Genomic DNA, 17,348 nt, shown 5'->3' with positions numbered 1-17,348 from the left:
CTGTGTGACGTTATGCATGTAAATTTTCTCTCCACTATTCCCATTCAAGTGTTACTTGATATCCACATTACCATATCAGTTTTTTCTAGATGGAATTATCCGCACTCTTGATACTCAAATGTGTGGTCTATACACTAGCAGTGTTAGAATCACCTGGGAGCTTGCTAGAAATCCAGAATTTCAGATTCTAACCCTGACCTGTTGAATCAGAATCTGCATTTCATCAAAATTCCCCAGGTGATTCATAAAGTTTGAAAACCAGGGGTCTACACTAACCTGATCTTTTGAGTCAACTCACTTCAATCTTCTTAACTTTTTAGGCTCTGTTCCTGTGCCCCACTCTGCTTTGCTTTGGGATCCTTACATCAATCCCTGACTCTAGCCCTATGGACTTGCCTTTCTTTATAGTATATGTGTTGTCTCAAGTGTCTGAAATTCCACTTTTTCTTATGCACATTGGTTTGACTCACCAACTTGTCCCAGTTGCTTTTAGTATATAAATATATACTACATATATTGAAGCTCTACTTCCTTACAACCTAATTCCACACCCTTACCCATTCAACTCAGCCAGTACTGAATAGGCCAGGCCAACTCCTTAGGAAGGAAGGGAGTAGGAGAAAGTTAGTTTGGCAGTACCATAGAAGTTGCCTAGATTAGATAGTGTATGCACATCTGAGTCTTGTTAAAGTTCTTATTCCTCTAGTCTTAGTTTTTCAGTAGTCATCTGGTCCTTTTCGTGGTATAAGCTTCTGGAAGATAAACAGATTTCTACCTTTACTTCCTGGACTCTCATTTCTGTATGTAGGCAGAGACATACTAGGGCAGGCAAAACAAAGCAATGGCTGATCCAAAAGTTATTCTGATCTGGCTCTGGAAATTACAGACTTGTTGTAGCAAACATATCAAGATAAATGGCATACAAGGGAGAATGTGGAGAGCGTGCCTTCCTGTCACATCTTTTTATTCCATCAGGTGAACACCATGGCTACCTAGCTGCTTCAGAGCTAGTGTGTGAAATTTGTTGCTATTAGTGAGTTAGCAACACAGTTGTTTGTGGCAATCTCTTCTTTGGGAAGGGACAGTTTATAAGCAAGAGTATACGGTATAGTTTGTATATAAGAGACCAGTTCTCTTCCATATGTGGTGCTACAGAGACTGGACTGTCCACTCTACCCCAAGGTCTAGCACCTGCTTTTTCTAACGATTATAATCAGTGAGAAATAAATTCATAAACTGGAAAACTATCAAGATCCATTTTCTTAAAGATGAAACTGTCATGAAAAAGAGTCCTTTAAAAACAACTGACTCCCATTTGATTGGGTCTGAGATAGGTTCATCTTTTTTTTAATTATTTATTTATTTATTTTTGGCTGTGTTGGGTCTTCATTTCTGTGCGAGGGCCTTCTCTAGATGCAGCAAGCGGGGGCCTGTCACTATCGTGGCCTCTCTTGTTGCAGAGCAGGGGCTCCAGACGTGCAGGCTCAGCAATTGTGGCCCACGGGCCCAGTCGCTCCGCGGCACGCGGGATCCTCCCAGACCAGGGCTCGAACCCATGTCCCCCGCACTGGCAGGCAGACCCTCAACCACTGCACCACCAGGGAAGCCCGATAGGTTCATCTTTTATTCAATTCTTCTTTGTGGACAATTGTGAAAGAGCAAAAGACTGGTGACTCATTGACAGAGATGCAGGACAAGATATCTAAGGCCATCAGATCATTATCCTTCCTTTGACCTCCTTCATTAGGGCATCTTTCACATCCTTGTTTCTCAGAATGTAAATGAGTGGGTTCTGCATGGGTTTTACCGCCCCGTACAACAATGTAACGATATTATCCTCATCCTGGGAAGATTGAGAGTGTGGGCGCATATACACTAAGATTGCTCTCCCATAGTAAATTATGACCACAGTCAAGTGGGAGCCACAGGTAGAAAAGGCCTTGTGTCTGGCCTCTACAGAGTGGATCTTCAGGACAGCCACAGCAATACGGAAATAAGAGAGCACAATGCGCCCAAAAGGCAGGAACGGTACTACTACACCACTAGCAAACATTAGGATCTCCTTTACTAGTATATGAGAGCCAGTGAGTTTGAAGATTACTTGGAGCTCACATTGTGGCCACAAAATTGGATTGGTGTGACTAGGACAGGAATCACAGCCATGAAGAAAGCACTGGCCCAAACTCCTGCCACCATCCAGATACAAACATTGTTGCGCAGGCGTTCTGAGATGGCAATAAACCTGTCATGGCCATAACAGTAAGAAGGAAACACTCCATCACTCCCAAGTAAAGAGAGATCGTCATTTGGAAAAAGTAGTCACTATAGGATATAGTGGGAGAGTCCTTCCAGCAGTTCACCAGAACCATGGGTGTGGAGCTTGTAGACTAGCAGATATCTAAGAAGGATAATTGGCTGAGAAAGAAGTACATGGGGGGTGTGAAGATGGGAATCAATCCGGATAATGACAATGATGAGAATATACCCACCAAGGTGACAGATTAGATGAACAACATTGCCCAGAAGAAGGAGCTGAGGTGCAGGCTGTCTGGAGAGCCCCATCAGAATGAATTCCATCACATTTGGATTATTTTCTTCAGTTGGGGAAATCATCATCCTTTCTATGTAGAGAAAAAGGAGGAAAGTATGACAAACGTGATGTAATGCTAAGAAGGCACTGGAAAAAGGGCAAGGCTGAATGATGAGGAAGAACTTCACTTTGCCAGAGGGAGAAAAAAAAATACAGTTTATGCCACTCTATAATCCTTTGGATCTTCTCATAGCTGTGGTTAGGTCAATGAGGCCTTGTTTTTAGCTCCTCATCCTCTCACTCAGCATTCAAACTTGAAGAGGCGGAACCACACCCTCCTTATAATTTGTATTACAAGGGAGTATTTTGTATAGAGATTTGTTTTGGGTGGCTATCCTTGATTTCATGTCTGTAATGAGTGTTTTCATGGTGAAGTGCAGCTCTTCAAAGGAACTTCTATACTTACTAAGGCGTTTACTTGGCCCAGAATGACGATAGAAGCCATCAGACACAAGGGCAGGTATCTTAAACCCTAAACAGAACATTTCCCTTGTCTTTGCCTAGGTAACAAAATCAAAATTATTTTGCTTACAGTCAGATTTCAGGTCTTGAACATCTCATCTTTTTTTTTTTTTAACATCTTTATTGGAGTATAATTGCTTTACAATGGTGTGTTGGTTTCTGCTGTATAACAAAGTGAATCAGCTATACGTATACATATATCCCTATATCTCCTCCCTCTTATGTCTCCCTCCCACCCTCCCTATCCCACCCCTCTAGGTGGTCACACAGCACTGAGCTGATCTCCCTGTGCTATGCAGCTGCTTCCCACTAGCTATCTATTTTACATTTGGTACTGTATATATGTCCATGCCACTCTCTCACTTTGTCCCATCTCACCCTTCCCCCTCCCCGTGTCCTCAAGTCCATTCTCTACATCTGCGTCTTTATTCCTGTCCTGCCCCTAGGTTCAACAGAACGATTTTTTAATTTTTAGATTCCATATATAAGTGTTAGCATACGGTATTTGTTTTTCTCTTTCTGGCTTACCTCACTCTGTATGACAGACTCTAGGTCCATCCACCTCACTACAAATAACTCAATTTCATTTCTTTTTATGGCTGCATCTCTTGTCTTTAGAGAAAAATTTCTTAGGTACAAGAGGGTAAAAGATACAGTAGAAATTAAAGATCTGATAATAGAATTCAAGGAATTTGAAAAAGGACTTGATCATGAAGAGAAGTCAAGAATGTGCCAAGGGCAGCTCTGTGCCAATTTTGGGTTTTGCTTTTTGCGAAATTGCATGCAACTCTTACCCAGGATAATTGTATTCTCCTGTAGCTGAGTTATAACTGAAAGAACCAGAGTAAATCATAGGAAAGAATACTGAAGTAAGGGCATTTTAGTTTTGGTTTGACTATTTACTTGCTGTGTGACCCAACTGAGATGCAGTTTCATTACCTATAGAATGAGGAAAAATATATGCCTTTCCTATGTCACAGAAATATTAAGTCCCAACAAGACAATGGATTGGGAAATGCTGTGAAAATTAAAAATGTATGAAAACGTAAGTGATTATTGTTTCTGGAAGAGGGAATACAACCAAGATGTCCCCTTATCCAACCTTCTTGTCTCTTTTCAAGGTGTAAGGGAGACTAGGAATTCAGTAGTTGCATTTATAAACACCTTAGGTATAGGAAGCTTTTTCCTACTGAGGATAACTGACTCAACTCCCACATATCAGTCAGGGGCCATACATAAGTAAAAAGTAACTTCAAAATTTTTAATGGTTTTGTTTGTGAAGAAAAGAAGATGATTTTAAAATATTCAATGTAACTTTTTCTTTGTGAACTTAAATACACTTATTTTAAAATTTATTTATTTATTGAAATATAGTTGATTTACAATATTATATTAGTTGCAGGTGTACAACATAGTGATTCAATATTTTTATAGCTTATACTCCATTTAAAGTTATTAGAAAACAATAGTTATGTTTCCCTGTGCTGTACAACATATCCTTGTTGCTTATCTATTTTATACACAGTAGTTTGTATCTCTTAATCCCATACCATTATCTTGTTCCTCTCTCCTTCCCTCTCTCCACTGGTAACCACCAGTTTGTTCTCTATATCTGTGAGTCTGCTTCTCTTGTGTTATATACATTCATTTTATTTTTTAGATTCCACATATCAGTGATAACATAGAGTATTTGTCTTTCTCTGTCTGACTTATTTCACTAAGCCTAATATCCTCTAGGTCCAGCCAAGTTGTTGCAAATTGCAGAATTTCATTCTTTTTGTTGGATGATTAATATTCCATTGTATGTATATACCACATCTTTATCTATTCGTCTGTTGATGTACACTTAAGTTGCTTCCATTATTTACAGTCTTGGATACTGTAAATAATGCTGCTATGAACACTGGGGTGCATGTATCTTCTCAGATTAGTGTTTTCATAAAAACACCTTTTTTTTTTAAAAGAGGAAGCTTAATCCTCCTTTATAGAACACTTGATGCACAAAAAACGTAATTTAAAACACACATTAATCTAAGTTGTTTGCATAGCTAGAAATGTGGTTTTCTAAATCTCCTAAATACTGATATCTATACTTACATTTATGTATATTATTAAAAGTAAGGCCAATTTATTCAATAACTTGATGAAACTAAGGATATTAAACATAAAACTAATGTTAAGTTTGTAGTTCAGGGTAATGACTGAGAGATAGGAAGTGAGAGATGAAAATGAGGAATGGAGAAAAGAAGGCAGAGAGAAGAGAGAACATCAATGTTAAGAATGAGGTATAGAAGAGAATAATTCTGTTGTGGTATAGGAGGGTAGAACTAGAACTGGAAGACAGTTAAAGAGAGGCAGATTTCAGCTGAGTATGAGGACAGACTTTCTGTCTAGATCAACGATCCCCAACCGTTTTGGCACCAGGGACTGGTTTCGTGGAAGGCAATTTTTCCACGGACTGGGGGGTGGGGGATGGTTTCGGGATGATTCAAGTGCGTTACAATTATTGTGCACTTTATTTCTATTATTATTTCATTGTAATATATAATGAAATAATTATACAACTCACCATAATGCAGAATCAGTGGAAACCCTGAGCTTGTTTTCCTGCAACTAGATGGTCCCATCTGGGGGTGATGGGAGACAGTGACACCCGAAATGTGTTGCTTATGTCCAGTCTACTCTGTGATCTCGTTTTGGTTGCTGTCACTGCAGAAAACCCTGCTTCACAAAGATAGGATGCTGGAAATGGAAGCAGGCTTTTCAGTGCTTTTGTGGCAATCTCAGGATATTCTGCCTTGACTTTGATCCAGAACGTATGGAGATTTGAAGTTGTCTCAAACATACTTTTAAGGTCACCGTCATTTGCGATCTCAAGCAGTTTATCCTCTTCTAATGTGGACAAAGTCGATTCACCTGGCTTATTCACAAATGGGTCACGGGTCCATTCCTTCCTAGTTCGGGGGTCTTTTGTGGTTGGGAAGTAATGCTCAAACTCTTGAAAGCTGAGATAGGTGATCGTGCACCAGCTGGGAGAAAGAAGGCCCTGGCTCAGTCTCTTCCAAAATCTCTGCTAATGTTTGAAACATGTCAAAAATCCCAATGTTCATTCATCGCCCCCATAATTCCAGTTTGGCTTTGAATGCAGCCACTTTATCTGCAGATTTGAACACAGCTGTTGTTCCCCCCTGCTGTGACAGATTGAGTTTGTTGAGCAGGTTGAATATGTCACACAAGTAAGCAAGTTTTGCGACCCATTCTGTGTCACTGAAGTGTGCTGCCAGTGGTGACTGTTTTTCTAAAAGAAATCTGTGCAGTGGCTCTTGTAACTCAAAAACTCTGGCCAGTGATCTACCTTTAGAAAGCCATCTCACTTCTGTGTACAAGGAAGACATGTGTGCTCTGCGTCCACCTCCTCACAGAGCTGCGCAAACAGACGTGAGTTAAGGGCATGTACTTTAATGTGGCTGATAATTTTAATCACATCCTGCAAAACGTTGTTAAGTTCAGTTGACATTTTTCAGCTAGCCAGCATTTTTCTATGGATGACACAGTGCGTAGACTCACATTCAGAAGCGACCTCTTTGACCTGAGTAGTGAAACCAGAAAGCTGTCCAGTCATGGCAGCCACTCCGTCCATGCATATACCGACAGAAATGACTAATTCAGTTTTCTTGATATGTAGTCATTCAAAGACTTGAATAGTTCTGTAGCTGTGGTGTTGGTTGGCAACAAAAGTGCACATAACATATCCTCGTGGACATCCTCCTGAAAAATGTATCGCACAAAAACAAGCATTGTTGCCTCGTTGTCAACATTGGTAGACTTGTCAACCTGGATTGCATACCACAGTGACTCATTAATCTTCTCTAACAAGCGTGCCTCAATATCCTCTGCTATTTCATCAATTTGTTTAGTTATAGTGCTAGCCGAAAGAGGAACACGTGCCACCTTTTGAACCGCAGCCTCTCCTAAAAGTTCATGACAAATGTCCTTAGCAGAGGGCAGGATCAACTCTTCACCAATAGCAAAGGGCTTTTTAACTTTAGCAATGTGGTTAGCCACTAAGAATGATGCTCTCAGTGCAGACACATTTGATAAAGTGGTGGCCTTCAATAATTGCTTCTGTTCTTTGTGTTCATGTTTTTTCTTTTGAAAAACTCCAGAGGCTTGTCTTTTAATGCAGGGTGTTTGGTCTCCATGTGGTGAAGCAGTTTTGAAGGTTTCATGGCTTCGTTGGATAGCCGGTCACTACATATTATACAAGGTGGGCTTGGAGAATGTGAATCACCAGTTGCAATGAACCTGTAATTTAAGTAGGACTCTTGGTATTTTCTTTTCAATGCAGATTTCTTTTTGTTGACAGTCTTAGAGTCTTCTGCTGTCTCATCATTGGGTCTTTCCCTCTTTTCAAAGAAGCTCTCCAGCGACGTTTGTTTTTTATTCATTTTGGCTAGGGTTAGCTTGTGGGCTTAGCAAAACTGTGACTGAGACAAGTGCACAGTGCGGGAAAGAGGTGAGGACGGAAGTGGTAAATAAAATAATGGGCGGGCCACACATGGACTAAAATAAGTGTCAGATTCTGACTGAAAGCTCGCCACCAGATGCAGCTGTACAATTGAAGTACATCAACTCATTTGCCACTATAAAATTTGCCACCAGATGCAGCTTAATTTTCACTTGCCACTCATTGATAGGGTTTTGATATGAGTCTGCAAGCAATTGATTTATTATGGTCTCTGTGCAGACAACCCTCTCTGCTAATGATAATCTGTATCTGCAGCCACTCCCCAGCACTAGCGTCACTGCCTCAGCTCCACCTCAGATCATCAGGCATTAGATTCTCATAAGGAGCGCACAACCTAGATCCCTCGCACGCGCAGTTCACAGTAGGGTTTGCGCTCCTATGAGAATCTAATGCCGCTGCTGATCTGACAAGAGGTGGAGTTCAGGTGGTAATGCGAGTGATGGGGAGTGGCGGTAAATACAGATGAAGCTTTGCTTGCTCACCCACCGCTCACCTCCTGCTGTGCAGCCCGGTTCCTAACAGGCCACAGACCAGTACAAGTCCATGGCCTGGGGGTTGGGGACCCCTGGTCTAGATAACTAGAGTTATCTAATATGATGGAATAAGCAGTTTCATGAATTAGTGAGCTCACTCCCTCACTGATGCAACACTCAGTTTCAGCCTGGTTATCAGTACAGTAGGGGGATCTCCCATATTAGGCCATAGCCTGAACTAGGCCCAGTCTATACAACTGTGAGAATCTATAATGCCATAATTATGAGAGAGAAGAAATGGAAGAAAGAAACAAGGGCATAGAGAAGACAGGAGAGAGAAGAGACAGATCTAGGAGAGGGACAGATCCAGGGAGTTAAACTAGGGGAATAAGGAGGAAGAGAGTAAGCAAAGAGAGATGGAAAGAGAGAGAAAGAACCATGCCCTCAAAGGGCTGCAGGGCACTGGTTAAGTAACTTCCTCTCCTCACCAAGCTTCTAACTAGGGTTATCTTTATTACTTAGCTCCATTTCCACCTTTCCTGTTAACTCAATGCTGCTTTTTTTTTAAACACTTTATTGAGATATGATCGCTATACAAAAAGCTCTACATATTTAATATATACAACTTGATGAGTTTGGAATAAGTATATACCTGTGAAGCCATCACCACAATCTAAGCCATAAATATATCTATCACCTCCAAGAGTTTTTTCCTTCCCTCTTTATTATTATTATTATCAATTAGTATTTGTGATAAGAACACAAATTCTACTCTCTCAGTAAAGTTTTAAGTATAAAATACACTATAGCTTCTATGCTGTACAGTAGATCTCTAGGAATGATGATCCAGCAATCTCAGTTCTGGGTGTATATCCAAAGGAATTTAAATCGGTATCTTGAAGAGATAGCTGCACTCCCATTTTCATTGCATCATTATTCACAATAGTCAAAACATGAAAGGAACCTAAATGTCCACTGGTGGATAAATGGATAAAGAAAATGTCGTATGTACACGTGATGGAATATTATTCAGCCTTGACAAAGAAGGAAATCCTGCCACTTGCGACAACATGGATGAACTTGGAGGGCATTATGCTAAGCGAAATAAGCCAGACTAGGAAGACAAATACTAGGTGATAATACTTATATGAGGAATCTAAAATAGTCAAACTCATTGAAGCAGAGAGTAGAATGGTGGTTGCCAGGGACAGGGGGCAGGGAAGGAGAAATGAGGAGGTATTAGTCAAAGGGTACAAAGTTTCAGCTATACAAGATTAGTAAGTCAACTCAGAGCTTCGATTTCCATCACACAACTGTACCTACTAGAAAGTGACCCAATGGACTACTAAGGACCAAATCCAGTGTTCTTTCTCTGTCTTTAATTTCATCTAACACTTCTTACCATTCCCACCTCTTGAAATTTTTTCTTCCTTTATCTTCTAAGATCCATTTCTCTCAGTTCACCTCTCACCTCTCTGATTATCCTTTTACCATGTTAGCTTCTTCTTCTTTCTAACTTCTAAATGTATGTATTTCTAAAGTTTCTGTAGCATTCAAGATAAGCTAGCTTGCTCTAAAGCAACAAACAACCCTCAAATTTTGGGTGGCTTGAAACAACAAAAGTTTACTTCTTGCTCATGCTACTTTTTCATCTGTGGTGGGTCTCTGCTCATTGAAGTCACCCAGGGACCCAGACTTACTGAGGAGTCTTCTTTATGTATGCTTTAATGATTGCTGAGGCAGGAAAAAAGAGGCATATTGAATTGTGCATTGCCTCTTTAAGCTTCTGCCTGGAAGTCACTTTTACTCATGTTTAGTTGGCTAAACAATCATATGGCAATGATGTCATGTATCTGGAAGGAAATGAGAACTGGATTACTTGGGAAAGACTCTAATGACTACCATATATTCCTTCCTAATTTCTGTAACTTTATTCTGTCCATGGATAGTCATATCTAGTTTTATGACTTCATCTAACTCTTTGTACTCATGACTCCAAAAGCTTACAGCTAGAGGCCAGATAGCTTTTGTTTAGCCCAAGAGTCACATGTCCATTTGGCCTCTGAAGCCCCAGACTATTGGAAACTAAAATTTAAAAAATTAAAATGTACTTGTCACCATCCTATTTAAAACTGTCATTGTTACTTCCCTACTTGTACTAATGGCATCTGAATTTTCCCAATAAAGCAGGTTGAGAAACTTAGTCATCATCCCTCTTTCCTTAAGTTTCCCATATCAGCCACTAACGTATCACCAAACTGCACTGTCTCTTTAATGTGGCTTTTCTGCTCCATCCCTGATAGAGATTCCCTTGTCAAAGTCTTTTCTGTACCTTTTGCATGGACTCTGTCAATAGGTTCCAAAATAGTTTTTTATCCTTTTCATCTGTCCTGGACATTTTTGCCAGAGTAATCTTATATTTTGATTATATCACTCCTTTATCCAAAACCCTTGTTTCATTCTCCACTGCCTATGAAATCAAGTCATAACTTCTTAGCCTGACATTCAGTACCTTTCATTATCCTTCATTATTTGTCCTCAACCTAACTTTCTTTCAGTTATATTCACTGATCCTTGGTTTTCCCTTTGTTTATTTGCTCCCTATGATGTATGTACTCAATGTCCTACACCAAAACTCTCTGCCCAGGACTAAGAGGGTTCCTGGAATGGAGGACTTCAAGTGCCCAAACCTGGGGAATCCAGGCAAACTAGGATGAGTTGGCCTCCATAGATTTTCCACACTCACCATTCCCCAGACATGCCACTTTCTATGACTTTGGTCACACACCTCTGACCAGAATGGCTAACCATCCTATTCTCTCCATTAAAATTCTAGACATTTATTGATCAATCTCTTCCAAGAATCCTTTCTCCCAATTCAGAATTAATATTTTCCTCTAGTGTTCTCTCACAGTATTTTTGGTTTTTTCTTCCTCTGTTATAGTACATATCACTCTTTTCAATAAATTGTAGCTAATTGAGTATATATAGTACATGTTTATCTCCCTCTCTATGTTGTAAGCTTTTTGAGGGCAGAAACCATGTATCATTTATTTCCTTACCTGGTATAATGCTTTGTCCACAATAGGGGTCAATAAATACTTGTTTGACAGAAATTAGGGAGCAAAAAGAAAGATGAGGGCAAGGAAAGAAAGAAATGTGAGCACAGAGGGGGTACAGAGGGAGGAAGAGGGAGGAAGAAAAGGGAGATAGGAAAATCTCATACACGTCGAGCTCTTTTTTCCTGAGGTGATAGCAGATCCGTTCCTTTCCTACTGGTATGTCACCCAAACATTTTTCCTAATAACCATCCCCAAATAATCTATAATCTAGTTTAGTAATTGGTTTTCATTACTTCAGTAAGATTACCTAGTCCTATTTACTGTTTACCTCTGCTGGAAACATCAATTACTTACTGTTCTCTACCAGCCAACATTATACAACTGTCTATTCCCAATTTCCAGAGGCTCTTACCTCCATATCACTTTTAGCTTGTTACTATTAATCCACCCATGGTAAGCATCCATCACCCCACCCTCTCTAACCCTAAAGCTTTAATCAGTACTAACACAAGAAAGTTTTGGTTACATCACTTCTGCCACTACCGTCAGTTCCAACCCACTCATAACTTATTTCTGGGCCATGTGATACTAGGATACTCTCCTTTAAGATTACATTTGCAGAGTGAAATGTTGGGGGTAAAACACTAAGGATAGAGAATTTGTTCTTACATTTTAATATCCTTAGCCTCTGTGTGCTTAATTTGGGGAAGTAAGTGGGAGGCAAGGAGGAGTGTATACTGAGAAACCATTGGTTATAGACACATTTTTTGGCCTTGATCCACCTCATGGTTCCCCTCTACTGAGCTAAACTCTTCTTCTATTTAAGTAACTTAAATTTAACAAACGAATTTTGAGCATCTGTAATGTACATTCTGTGCTACCTGTTGTGTTCTTATAGGACTCTGCATATACTTCTATTAGAGCACTCTGTGTATTAAGCTGCAGCTGTTTGTTCAGTTTGGTTTCCTCACTAGACTGAGAGAGAGAGTATGTTTTTTTAAGTGTATCCAGTGCTTAGTACAGTGTCAAGGACAGAAAGGGTGCTCAATAAATGTTGGAAGGATAAATATGTAGATTCTTTAAAAGAAACAGAGGTAAGTGAAAGACATGGTCCCTGCTCTGGAAGTAGTCACCACCCAGCAGGTAGAAGAGGAGAGGACCTCTGAATACAAATAACTTTAAACAAGTCAGACAAACAAGTCTTGCCACTCTATTACAGAACCCAGTGAACAACTGAGAGATGTATTTTGACCAGGGGATCTTGAGTTCACTTGACAGATTTATATTTTGTTCCAAATTTCCTGTATTGTCTTCAATAGAGGCTTTTATTTTGTCTTGGAATTTCATGATTTGATGACCAGTTTCATTTTTCTGCTAGCCATTTTTTTTTCTCACCGTGAAAAGGGACTAATATTAAAAATCAAAGTAGAGTTGTTTTTGTTGGGAGAAGAGGGAAAATGAGAAGGTAGAGGAATGGTAACTGAATTTTCTGAATCTGAAACTGATATGGATGTTCTGACAATTACCAGGAAACTTTCAGGAATATCATGATGGAGTATTAGAAGTTGGAGTTATCCTAGATAATTGAGCTATGAGGGGCAATGTGGTGTTTAAGGGTATGGGCTCTGCAGACAGACATGGGTTTGAATCTTGCCCTTGCTACTTCATGTGACCTTGGCCAAACCATCTAACTTCTCTGAGTTTTACTTTTGTCATTTATAAAATAATTTCTACTCTAGAGTGATGTTATGGATATTAAATGAGATGATTGATAAAGCATTATCCTTGGTATACAGTAAGTATTCGATAAATTTACTTCTATTCTATTAATATTACAGGGGCCTGAATATGATGCTCAAGTGATGTAGGCATTGACTAGAAGTTGGACAAAATGGCTTTTTAAGTTATTCCAGGCCTGAGACTCTGAGTTTATAATTCTTTGGCCGAGGGGAAAATAAACTTTACTTACCATTGCCTGTGCTGATCAGATAACCTCAAAGCCCAGACACACTGCATAATTCTCCGACAGCAATAACTCAGCTGGCAGTTCCCAGGCAGAGATGTAGGAGAAAGTCCAATATCCGGGAAGCGCTAGGATCTACAACTTCCTGTGGTCTGCCTAGTGAAATTTGACCAGATAAGAACAGTTAATAAGAAGCTCTCGAGATATAAAAGCTCCTTTTATCTCTGAATGTGAATATTATTGATGTTAAATACCTGAATGGATGAGGTTAATTTGAATAGTCTTCTATTGTTGCAAGAAATATGGAAAACTATTCAGGGAAACTTGAAAAACTCTTCTTCATACCTGTGGCATGAACTGAAAGAAATTATTTTCTTATTCTGAAAAAATGATGGCTCCACTGCCTGTGTGAGGTAGAAGCTTTTAAGGACTGGACCCAGAGACACCCCACTGTGGTATCTAAGAAGAGATCAGGTCTCATATTCTGGACCTGCCTTCTGTAACACTTTGCAAGTCATGCCAGATTCCTATCAAGGCCGAACAATTTACCTTGAGGTCCCCAAATATTTCCAACTGCCGTTAATGACTTGAATAAGAAAGCATTGCATTGCAATGAAAACATTTAATGGCTATAAATTCAATTTCCAAGAAGCTTTACTCTTTTGGATACTCAAGGGGCAGGGTCTCTGGGCAATGACTTATTATTTCCCTTACCTGCTCTGCAATGATTACAGAGACTATCCAGGAAAATATTTTGATAACTTGATTCTCCTAGTAATCCTTCCCCCTTTTCATTTCTTGAAACAATTTTCTAAGTGTGATCACATACCCTCTTTTCTCCTTCCATCATACAGGGGTGAATTTACTATAAAATATCAAATGTTGCTTTCATGTCTCAAACTCCCTTTGTGAGCAAACCCAGGCTATGGGCCTGATAAATATTCAGCAAGAAAGCAGCATGGCATAGTATTTGAGTGAGAGCTCCGTTGTCAGGCAAACCTGAGTTGAATTTCCAGATCTGCCACCTACTAATTGTGTGACCTCTCTGCATCTCAGTTTCTTCATCTGAAAAATAAATATGAATATAGTAATACTTATCTAATAGGGTTGTTTTGGGGATAAAATATAACAATGCACAGCAGTGCCTGATTAAAGTGTTCAGTAAATGATAGCTACTATTATCGAGAAACAGATCTCTTCATCAAGTTCGCAAGATGAGAGGATGTAGCTGAAATGGTAAATGTGTATGCAAGTACTTTATGAAGTATTAGGTCATTCTGAGAGTATACCATCAATTATTCTGTTGAGTTGGCATATCCTAAGATTAGACGTATTTATGAAGGGCTGCAACGGTAGTCCCTTAATACCCCTTCAACTTCTGGGACTATAGCTATATCAGGGTATGCTTAGACAGTAGCAATCAGGAAACTAAAATCCTAGGTCATTAAAGCAAAACAGGTAGAAAAATAGCCTTTAGTTATGGTACCACAAGACAGGTTAAGCACTGGGGTATAATATCTTGTGCCTATCTTACTGTTTCACTTCTCTAGCAAAAGGTTGACAGCTCCATATTTGGCTTTTCCAACAAACATAATAAACCCAATGAGGTGGTTGAAATGCATTTATACTTCTTGCTTTTGGGGATATGGCTTGGACAAGTTGGACAGCAAAGTTGAAGTATTCTATGAAGAACTCCCATTCTTTTAGGAGTTGGAGACACATCTGAGACCTGCACCTGAAGGGAGAAAAAGGGAGGCTGGAAGACAGTGGATTAGCTTCTCATACACCTGGGACTGGACTTGAAGTGCTAAGAGTATGGAATTGCTCATTTTTGTTGTTGGAGTATCAGTTGCCTACTATAAAGGTGTTTGCTGAGACAATGAGATCTAGGTCTGAAGACACCTGCATAAACTTGAAATAAAACTTTAGGCAATCCATTAGCCTCTCTGAGACTAAGATTATTTTTTCTTTTTCTTTCTTTAAAATTGAAGTGAGATTTACATATAGTGAAATACACTAAATGTAAAACTGAGGAATTATGAAAAATGTATATACCTATGTAACCACAACCTCAGTAAAGATATAGAATATTTCTACCACCCCCCAAAATTCTTTTGTGTTCCCTTCCAGTCAATCTCTACTGCCACTGGCAGCCACTATTTTATTTTATATTCCCCCAGATTAGTTTTGCCAGTTCTTGAATGTCATATGCATGGAAGCATATAGAATGCACATTTTTGTATGTAGCTTCTTTTACTTAATATAATGTTTTTGAGATTTATCCATGGTGTTTCATGTATTAATTGCTTATGATTTCTTACTATTGAGGAATAGACCATTGTATGAATATATCACAATTGTTTTATCTATTCCCCTATTGATAGAATTTGAGTTGTTTCTGATTTGGAGCTATATTGAATAATGCTGCTATAAACATTCATGTACAAGTCATTTTGTCGACATTTGTTTTCACTTCTCCTAGGTAAATACCTAGGAGTCTAATGGCTGTGTCAGAGTAGATATAGGTTTAATTTTAAAGAAGTTTTCAGATGTTTTTTGAAATTGTTTATAAAATTTTACATGGCCACCAGCAATATATGAGTTCCATTTGCTTCATATCCTTGCCAATATTGGTGTTGTTGGTATTTTTAATTTTAGCCATCTGGTGGTATGTGGTAGTATCTCATTGGGTTTTTTAAAAAAACTATTTTGAAATAACTTTATATTTAGAAAAATTATAATGATAGTACAGAGAGTTCCCATACACTTTTCACCCTAACGTCACCCTCCTATTGTGGTTTCAATTTATACTTCACTAATGACAAATAATGCTGAGTACATTTCATATGACTATTGGTGATTTAGAATCTTTCTTTGTGAAGTATGTGCTCAAGTCCTTTGCTTATTTTTATTGAGTTGTCTTTTTGTTATTGATTTTTAGGAGTTTCTTATATATCTCAAATGTAGTATTTTGTCAAATGTGAACGTTGTATTTTCTCAGTCAGTGGTTTGCCTTTTCACTTCCTTAATGGTATTTTTGAAGAAGTTTTAAATTTTGATGAAGTTCAATGTATCCATTTATAAATGATTAGTGCTTTTTTTTTTTTTAATTATTTATTTATTTATTTATTTAATTTATTTATTTATGGCTGTGTTGGGTCTTCGTTTCTGTACGAGGGCTTTCTCCAGTTGCGGCAAGTGGGGACCACGCTTCATCGCGGTGCGCGGGTCTCTCACTATCGCAACCTCTCGTTGCAAAGCACAGGCTCCAGATGCGCAGGCTCAGCAATTGTGGCTCACGGGCCTAGTCGCTCCGCAGCATGTGGGATCTTCCCAGACCAGGGCTCGAACCCGTGTCCCCTGCATTGGCAGGCAGATTCTCAACCACTGCGCCACCAGGGAAGCCCAGTGCTTTTTGTGATCTGTCCAGGAAATCTTTACCACTGCCAATGTCATAGAGATATTCTATATTTTCTTCTAGAAGATTTACAGTTTTAACATTTACTTTGGTCTATGATCTATCTTCAATTAATTTTTTAGTATGGTGTGAGGTAAGAGTAGAGGTTCACTTTTTCCCCATATGGCATCTGTATTAGTTTTCTAGGACTGTCATAACAAATTACCACTATCTGGGTGGCTTAAAATAATAAAATTTGTTGTTTCACATTTCCAGAAGCCAGAAATCGAGAATCAAGGTGTCAGCAGGTCTCTAGGGAAGAGTCCTTCCTTACCTCTTCCAGCTTTTGGTGGCTCCAGGCCATCCGTGGCTTGTGATAGCATAACTGCAATCTCTGCCTCCATCTTCACATGGCCTTCTTCGTTATGTCTCTTGTTCTCTCCTCTTCTTGTAAGAACATCAGTCATTGGATTTAGGGCCCATTCTAAATCCAGTATGGCATCATCCTGAGCTCCTTAACTAATTACATCTGCAAAGAAACTTTCTCCAAATAACATCACGTTCTGAGGTTCTGAGTGAAGATAATTTTTTTGGGGGGGGAGAGATACTAATCAACCCACTGCAATTTCCAATTGTTCCTCCACCATTTCTTGAAAAGACTATCTCTTTACCACAAATTGCCTTGTAATCTTTGTCAAAATTCAATAGCTCTTATAGGTGAGGCTCCAGTTCTGTACTCTGTATTCTAATCTGTTCTATTTGCTTATGCTTAAAACAGTACTTAGCTCTAGAGTAAGTCCTAAAATCAGATAGTGTGAGTCCTCCAACTTTGTTTTCTTTTTCAAAATTGTTTGCCTATTCTAGATTCTTAGT

The 17,348-nt window shown here is 39.1% G+C and overlaps 1 pseudogene; it reads right to left on the bottom strand.

The window, feature by feature from the left end:
• LOC118888363 overlaps positions 1 to 16,879 on the bottom strand; it is a 35,374-nt pseudogene extending 18,495 nt beyond the window's left edge.
• Between the last annotated feature and the right edge of the window lie 469 nt (positions 16,880 to 17,348).

Source organism: Balaenoptera musculus, chromosome X (assembly GCF_009873245.2).
Source record: "Balaenoptera musculus isolate JJ_BM4_2016_0621 chromosome X, mBalMus1.pri.v3, whole genome shotgun sequence".
Lineage (NCBI taxonomy): Eukaryota > Metazoa > Chordata > Mammalia > Artiodactyla > Balaenopteridae > Balaenoptera > Balaenoptera musculus.
This window is presented reverse-complemented; position numbering and strand designations above follow the sequence as displayed.